Source organism: Macrobrachium nipponense, chromosome 21 (genome assembly GCF_015104395.2).
Source record: "Macrobrachium nipponense isolate FS-2020 chromosome 21, ASM1510439v2, whole genome shotgun sequence".
Taxonomy (NCBI): Eukaryota; Metazoa; Arthropoda; class Malacostraca; order Decapoda; family Palaemonidae; genus Macrobrachium; species Macrobrachium nipponense.
The window spans coordinates 2,115,321-2,124,476 of record NC_087212.1 but is presented as its reverse complement, the minus strand read 5'-3'; the positions used below and the strand labels follow the sequence as shown (position 1 = coordinate 2,124,476).

The window sequence follows — 9,156 nt, the reverse complement described above, 5'->3', positions numbered from 1 at the left end:
AAGCAGGAGGCAGGCCTTCTCGGATACACGCCTATTTGAAAAGAATGGCAGAATTCAATAATAATAATAATAATAATAATAATAATAATAATAATAATAATAATAATAATAATAAAAAGTGAATTCAACCAACAATACGTGTTCGTTAAGCCCTCTTTATGCACTGTGTTGTCCGGATACCATTCTCCATTCTTGTTCGAAATCGTGTTAGGTCACAGACTGGTGACCCGTTCACTGGCCCGGAGATTTTTTTTTTGTTTCTGCCCAATCTATTTTTTAAACACTTATCTAACCACCTGATCTCGAGATCTCTCTCTGTCTGGCGTGTACATCTATATAAAATTATATATATATATATTATATATATATATATATATATATATATTGTATATATATATTTATATATATATATAAAGTTACACTGAGAAGAAACAGAAATAGCAAATATACGGAGACATATGTTTCAGAGAGAGAGAGAGAGAGAGAGAGAGAGAGAGAGAGAGAGAGCCAGCCTCTCACTTTCCCCATTACGAATTGCGAATCTAATGAAGCTAAAGGTCTTTTCCACTTTCAGAGAGAAAATGTCAAAAATCTAGGGACATGGGGAGGGCGGAACTACCTAAGACTTCGACCTCTCGCTTATAGGCTCTCTTAATTGATCGGTATACTCCTCAATTTCTCTTTGGCCATCTTAAATGATAAAAAAAATAAATAATTAAATAAATTAAATTAAATTCTGAGCTACTAACTCGTCTGTACGCTTTTCTGCGCACTGTGACTTAAAAAAAAAAAAAAAAAAAAAAAAAACTACCATCTGTCACAGTTTTTATCCATGTATATTCTCAATGGAAAAATCAAACAACAACAGTAATAATAATAATAATAATAATAATAAAATAATAATAATAATAATAATAATAATAATAATAATAATAATAGTAATAACTAATAATAATAAACTAGTGAAAGGTATCTTATTTATTTATCTCACCTACTATTGCTGTTTTTTTATTTGCCAGTGAACAAACTTGCTTTCCCCAAAAAAATAATAATAATAAAAACACCAGGTTTACTTAACATAATTTATGAGTATCGATTCGACAACTTTACTTAACATATTTCATGACTACAGATTCGCGAACTTTACTTTAACATATTTAATATATATGGATTCACCCATTTCTACTCCACATATTTAATGCGCGTTGATTCATCGACCTACTGCTCTTTTACTCTCTCCTCTTCAATATCTCATAGTCACTATTTTAACCTTTCGGTGACTCAGAGAAGGCGGAGGACACACCAGGGGCCCGGACAAACAACGTGTGACTCATGAATAAAGATATTCAGAATAAGTAAAAAGTAAATGGTAGGTTAAAAGAAAGAAAATCCGTAGGTTAATGAACGGGAAACATTAATATTATAAATGCTTCGACGATCAGCAAGTCGGTGGTTACTAGATACGAGTGAATTCATGATGCGAGGTTGTTTATTGCTTTTATATATTAACAGCATTACATAAATAAATATATACACACATATATATATCATAATATATATATATATATATATATATATATATATATATATATATATATATATATATATATATATATATATATATACATACATATATACGTATGTGTGTGCATTAGAATCGGTCAAGATAATTGCAATAAATGATAAAAGGTTAATATCTGAAAATCTCTCCACATCAGGAAAAACAAACCAAAATGGAATTACACATGAAAAGTGTTCTACTTATTTATCAATGGGAATTTAAAATTTAAATTTTACCCGTAATTTCTACTCTGCTCATCATATTTCGATATTATCAGTGCGGAACCTGCAACCGACAAGAATTTTTCCAGCGAATTTGACATCAACTTCAAAAAATTATTATTATTATTATCATTAATTATTATCATTTGTATTATTATCATTATTCAGAATATGAAACATTCATATGGAACAAGCACACAGGGGCCATTGATTTAAAATTCAAGCTCCAAAGAATATGGTGTTCATTATGGGAGAAGCAAGACGAGGCAAAGAGAAAAGCAGAAAGAGACTATTACCATAACTCCGAAGACGACAGACATAAGCTACAGTCAGAGCGTGAGTTATCCCAAGATAAAATTAACTCGATACTAATAGGTTATTCGCAGTGGCAATATGTGAAACAGAAAAAAATGTCTATAGTAAATTGGAGACAAATTATCACAAATATAGTATGGATAGCATTACTGACTGGTCACCACTTACATACTTTCCACTGCCGAGGGTATCATCATACTAGTGGTGCAATATTTCCCCCCTTCACCTTTGGGTTTTGCGAATTCCCCTTTTCACAGTATTGCACCGAGAGACGCAGTGACACCTACCAATTCGTTTTCTTCAGCTTAGTCATCTTCTTCACTTTCTTCGACTTTCTCTTCTTTGTGCTCTTACGTGAATAAATAATAGGACATAAGGAACGTGGAATCAGAGAAACCGTGTGTGTGTGTGTGTGTGTATGTGTGTTGTGTACAAATAAAACAAATTTATGATAAGTATTTCACCAACAGGAAAGGTTAACCAATAAGAGAGAGAGAGAGAGAGAGAGAGAGAGAGAGAGAGAGAGAACTCTATAAAAGAAACTTAATACAGAACAGACAACACAGGCTTAATAAGAGAGAGAGAGAGAGAGAGAGAGAGAGAGAAACTGGTCGATTCCTCTTCCTTATTCAGAAACAAACGCTCCCTTCAGGGAACGCCGGGGACGCAGCGAGTTCCGGAACGATAAGACATACATTAGAGAAAGACAATGACGGTGAATTATGCTGAGGGGGTCAACGAGGCTGCCCCTGGAGATTTCCCTCTAATCATTTACAGGCAAGGAGAGAGAGAGAGAGAGAGAGAGAGAGAGAGAGAGAGAGAGAGAGAGAGAATAAGGTCCTCCCGTTTTGATTGTGTATATTTGGACGAAGCAATGAATTTTCAGTCTCGTTTTCTCTCTCTTTTTGACGTCTCTTTCTAGGGGCGACCAACGTCAGTCGTTCGCCCGTTAAATACAAATTCCGCTGCTTTGGTCAAGAGGCGTATTAGATTTTTAGGGAATGCGTACCTCAGGTCATCCTCGTCCTGTTCTGAACTCTAACCACAGCTTCGAGAGAGAGAGAGAGAGAGAGAGAGAGAGAGAGAGAGAGAGAGAGAGAATAAGAAAAACAAGGACTTCCTTTAGATTACGTTAAAGATACAAAGAAATTCAAAAAAATTGCAGAGAATGATCTGAGCACTCTCTCTTGATAAACTAAAAAATATATTACTGACAGAGAGAGAGAGAGAGAGAGAGAGAGAGAGAGGAGAGAGAGAGAGAGAGAGAGAGATAATTTGGTAGCTGAGCGCCATGTGGAAAACTGAAAAAGAGAAACTTCATCGGAATGGGACGAAATATCACTAGAAACTCGAGAGGGAATTTCGACAAAGACGCAGATTTTAAACTTTCACTGTGAAAATCACTATAAGCCATTTGTTGTGCTCATACTTTCGTGATTTTCATAATGAACGTATTCTGAAAAACCAGTGTTTGTAAGATCGGTGTCAATGACCAGTCGTTGCTGTGCCAGTTCATTTAAATCGATAAAAATAATATTGGCAAAAAATAATTGTAAAATGGTTTAGTTCGGAGTGATATTTCCTATGCTCAATTTATTCTATTAAATCTCGAATTCACTACAAACATAAAATGCCTAAATGACATTTTATGATTCATTCAATGAAATGCCTTCTTTTCAAAATATCAAGGGTTTCAAACATAAACACTAAAGTCTCTGGTGTGTGACTTCGAAAAAAATACCTTACATGGAAATGAAATTACTTTAGAAAAAAAAATTTAATATCAATTTTACTGCTTAAAAGTTACCAACCGTCGACATGAAGACTAAAATTTCAAAGGCTTTCGAGAATAGAATTTATTCTTTCAAAGCAAGAAGACATGATTAATGAAGTGATCTAAAAAAAATGTCTGCTAGTCTTGACAAAAAACAAACAAATTCAGTCGCGGACAACAAAACAAACACACGATTCTCTTGCAACAAAAATGTAGCAGATAAAAATAGTTTGAGACCAGAATGAAAACATTCACTCACGAAATACAAAATACAATATAACGTCCATTAGAACGCATTTCAAAACAGTCCTTCATAGCGAACACAAAAATACGGGCAAAGCGAAGCAAATTTGAATATAATGCCCCCGCCAAAAATAGGTAGGAATTCCACAATACTGCAAGAACCAAAACTCCTTTGCAAACAGAAACCAATTAAAGTCGCTGTTGACTCTATGCGCAACATTGCAGGGAGTTGCAGAGAGTCAGGGAGGAGGTATTCAATTATAGAGAGATCAGAGAAAATTCCATCCCGTGAAAAGCCTTGATGGAAGGGCAGATGCACATCGGACTATCTGGACTCAAAACGGACTCCGCCTACGTCTGTGGACGAAAAGACCTCAAATAGGGAAGGGCACTTTCCTTCCTCCTCCTCCTCCTCCTCCTCCTAATTTTCTTCTTTTTGTTTACCCCAAATACGGTTTTACCGAACTGTCTATCCAGATCATTCTAAGATGCTCTAACCGGTGCGTGTTTCCATTCTAATTCCCACACAGTCAATATTTCTGCGTTCGCTAACAGTCAGAGTATATATCACTGACTCTAAGAATGCAAATAAAATCATAAATAAAGTCACTCCATACAGCATCGAATCAAAAATAGTTCCCAATGTGAAGGCGACAGAGACAATGCGTCCACAGGAACTTCAGAGATTTGAAATGACACAGAAAACATTGGCTTATAATGTCTTATATTTGCAAATTTACCCATACACGTGTGTGTGTGTAAGTATAAGGTGTGTATAAACCGCATCTGTCGGCAGCAAAGCTTCACCACTGCATTGTCTTACCTCTTAGGTCAACATTCTCGCAAGGTATACAAACTTTAAACCTTCCTTGCTTATAGCTCCACTGTCTTGTGAGGAACTGGTAGGCCAAAAGGTGATTCCAAATTTTACCGCGGTATACGCTATTACCGGCCCACTCTTTAGATGTCATTTGAGGGGGTTATTATTATTATATTATTATTATTATTTATTATTATTATTATTATAGTGCTTGCAAAAGACCCCAGCAGATAGACGCTGGTATGGAAGGGCGACAATAACACGCATCCCATCCGAATAGCGGCGACCTGGGTGCCCTGATACAGTGAGTGATGCTCGATGGAGCCAGCCATTCTCTCTCTCTCTCTCTCTCTCTCTCGTCTCTCTCTCTCTCTCTCTCTCTCTCTGTCATACACACACACACACACACACCCACCACACACACACAACACCCACACATCATATTATATATATTATATTATATAATATATAATATATCTAATATAATATATAGATATATAGCACACTATATATATATATAACATATATATATACATATATATAATATATATATATACATACAAATAAACAAGCACGCACACTTCAAATGATATATATATTATATATATATATATCATATATATATTTTATATATATAGATATTATATATGAGCGTCTGTGTGTACATATATAAGTGCGTGCATGTTTGTATTCAAAACGTATCGCAGACGCCAAAGATATCAGCCACACCGCAGCCCCCCCAAACAGAAGCCAAAATAGGAAAACTTTGTCAGTCCAACTTAAAAGCCTAGCTTTCTTGGTTGTGTGGGCTAGTAGCCTACATGCAGAACTGGTGGCAAATCGTCCATCTCAAGAAATCCACTTCAGCAACTTTTCTGCTTCCCTGTGCTACTTCCAAGCATCTGCCTGCCAGGCAGCCAGCATTCAGTCGTTTGAGACATTTACTATCGGCGAAGCCACTGCGAAGCTGACAACCACAACATTTATGAACTCGGTTTTTTTTTTTCTCGACTATAAATTGGACGAGAGGCTGCAAGGGTATCCAGGAAGGAGGAGGAGGAGGAGGAGGTGGAGGTGAGGAGGAGGGAAGGAGGAGAGGAGGAGGAGGAGGAGGAGGAATTTTGAGAAATGTATATATCAGATATCAGGATGAATTACTTGTGAATAAATATAACCGCCATTACGATAATCTTCCAGAGCAAAAGTTTTCATTCAGTAAGCAATGATATAAGATCTGTAATATATAATACATATATGTATATATATAAGTACGCGCAATAATTTAGAAGAAAGTTTTACGATAAAAAGGAGAAGCAACGATATCACGTATATAATGAAATAGTTTATTTTTACATAATATTATTATTTCATCAAACTTCAGCATCACTGTGGTGAAAGCTATCGCTTCTGTTCACTCTTCTGTAATATGACAACTTCTCCTAATCCCACTTTTTCTTCAGGGCTTCATGAAAATGGAGCTTGGAGGTCCCACACATTCCTTATTTATTCAACCCACATCATTATGACAGACCTATGTTCAAGGTGACGAATCTTGGCACAAATCCTTTAACAAAAAATCAAGAAATTGAATCAATTTAAAAAAATTTAGAAATTAATCATTGCTATTCTAATTTATTTTCGAACTAAACTGAAGCGTATTGTTCCATTTAACGACATCTGCATTCACGCTAAGCCGACGAGAATATCTGAGTCGAAATTTGAAACTGTTATCTTTAATTTTGGCGAAATTGTATGGTGACAATTGTTCAAGATCTCTAAAGCTGAATTCTACGAAATCCTAAAAAAAAAAAAACTTGAGATTATCGTTGTATTCAGGAGCAATACACTTTCAAACAGAATACTCGCTGATACGTGGCTTTATATATATATATATATATATATATATATATATATATATATATATATATATATGTATATATATATATATATATTATAGTATATATATAGATATATATATAGCATACATATATATATATATATAATATATATATATATATATATATAGATATATATATATATATATATATATATATATATATGCATATAATATATAAAAAATATATATATATATATATATATATATATATATATATATATATATATATATATATGAATATATATATATACATATATATATATATATATATATCTTGTACATATATAAATATAATATATATATATATATATATATATATATATATATATATATCTAATGATGATGATGACTTTGATGATGAGGATAACGATGACTCGTATGAAAAAAGCAACAACGCCTTATGACGCAGACTTTTCTTATGAAATTAAGCAAAAACACCTTATGACGATCATGACTTATACGTCATTCAGGGCAAAAAAAAAAATAAAAATAAAAAAAAACATTATTTCGGTAAGCGGAGCATCAAACAAACCGAATGCAAATGAACGAAATCAAGAGAAAATCCCAACCTAAAAAAAGTTATATGTATATATACATATATGTATGTATGTATATATATATACATAAATACCATATAAAACCAAACAGAGTACCAACAGAGTAATCAAAATCAACCACATTCCAAGAGCAAAGATTAAAAGGCAGAGGCAAATGACACCTCAGACATCACTCGGGTCTCTTAAACTCACTTAAAAACCGCAACCCTCAAACACACTGAAGACTGATCCAGCTCTAAAACGGCTGGAAATGACAGACTTCTAGTAATGATCGCTGCGGCATCTTATTACGAACGCGGATGATGACGCTGCAAATCGAGCGCCACGCACTAACTATAACGGAACACGGACACTTTAGATTTTTTGGAAGTTTTCTATCATAACAAATATAAAAAGAAAAAAAATGCTCGTGAATGATGACTGAGCGAGAATTCGCAATTACAAGTTTCTGGGAAAGAGTATCTCTTCCAGCCAATGCATTTGGAAGGAATATATACTGGCTCACCTCTGATACCTTGTCAGGTATAAACACTGAAGGCCTTTCGAGGTTGTAACTAAAGTTTCTACCAAACATTCGAAGGTAAGTTCAAAAGTATTGTGAGAGTACCTAGTTCAAAGATAACACCAACTGTCTCATTGTCACAATCGCATGTATAATGCCAAGTGTTGTCTAACTCGCAATCATATGTATATTATTACCACTGCACGTTGAATCTGTGAATGGGAGCGAGAGATACGAGAACGGATAATCGATAACCTATGGTTTATGAATATTAATTTTTTTTTTTTTTTTTTACTCCAATGGTAATGACATCACATAACTACATCAGATTCTTCTGACGCGAACGAAAGCTTCAATTCGCATCAAGGGAAGTGTGAATAACTACAAAACTGATCCTTATTTTCAAGGTCAGTAAAAATGTTAATAACAAAAGTCTGACAACAAACACCCCACTAAAAAGTGCGATACGACAGATCTGGAATTGCAAAATATATCAATTAAATAAAAACTAAAAGGCAAGATACGACAGATCTGGAATCGCAATGTATATTAATTAAACAAACACTAAAATGCAAGATACAACAGATCTGGAATCGCAAAATATAGCAATTAAATAAAAACTAAAATGCAAGATACGACAGATCTTGAATCGCAAAATATATTAATTAAGTATAAATAGCCTTCAACTACTCTACTTACAGTACCATAAGAAGAGAGAGAGAGAGAGAGAGAAAGAGGTGAAACATTTCAAGCCATTACAGAGAACGCACGCAATTCCTTCCGAGTAACATCACATCTGATCCGGAACACCTGGAATCGTCTAGCATTCGAGATGAGCCCTGAACGGAACAAAGCAATGCGGAAATGACGGACACAGAGAGAGACAGAGAGACAGATAGAGGGAGGGAGTGGTACTTACTTAAGACACCGAGCGCATCCCGGGCCGGTGTTTAAAGAGATCATTACGCTGGCCATCCTCACCTGCGAACAAAGACGAAGGATGAACTAAACAATGAATATAAATGAAAGGAGCTGCATCCCCAGGTCTCATTATCAGTTCGGTCAGGAGGAATCGATTGATCAAACATTAATGATTCAATTAGCATGAAGTATGATGGAAGCGGAGATACCTTTGGCAGAGAAATCCGATATCAAGGCAAATTATGAGTAAGCAAAATAAATAAATTAAAAAATAAATAATAAATAAATAAATAATTAAATAAATAAATAGATAAACTATGATAAACTATATCCATAATCATTTAA

General features: G+C 34.4%; 1 protein-coding gene across 2 annotated transcripts in view; it reads right to left on the bottom strand.

Annotated features, from left to right (window-relative positions):
* The window catches only part of LOC135197692 (ras association domain-containing protein 10-like), a 708,795-nt gene that overhangs the window by 488,760 nt on the left and 210,879 nt on the right, over positions 1–9,156 (bottom strand). The gene's annotated exons all lie outside the window — the stretch shown is intronic.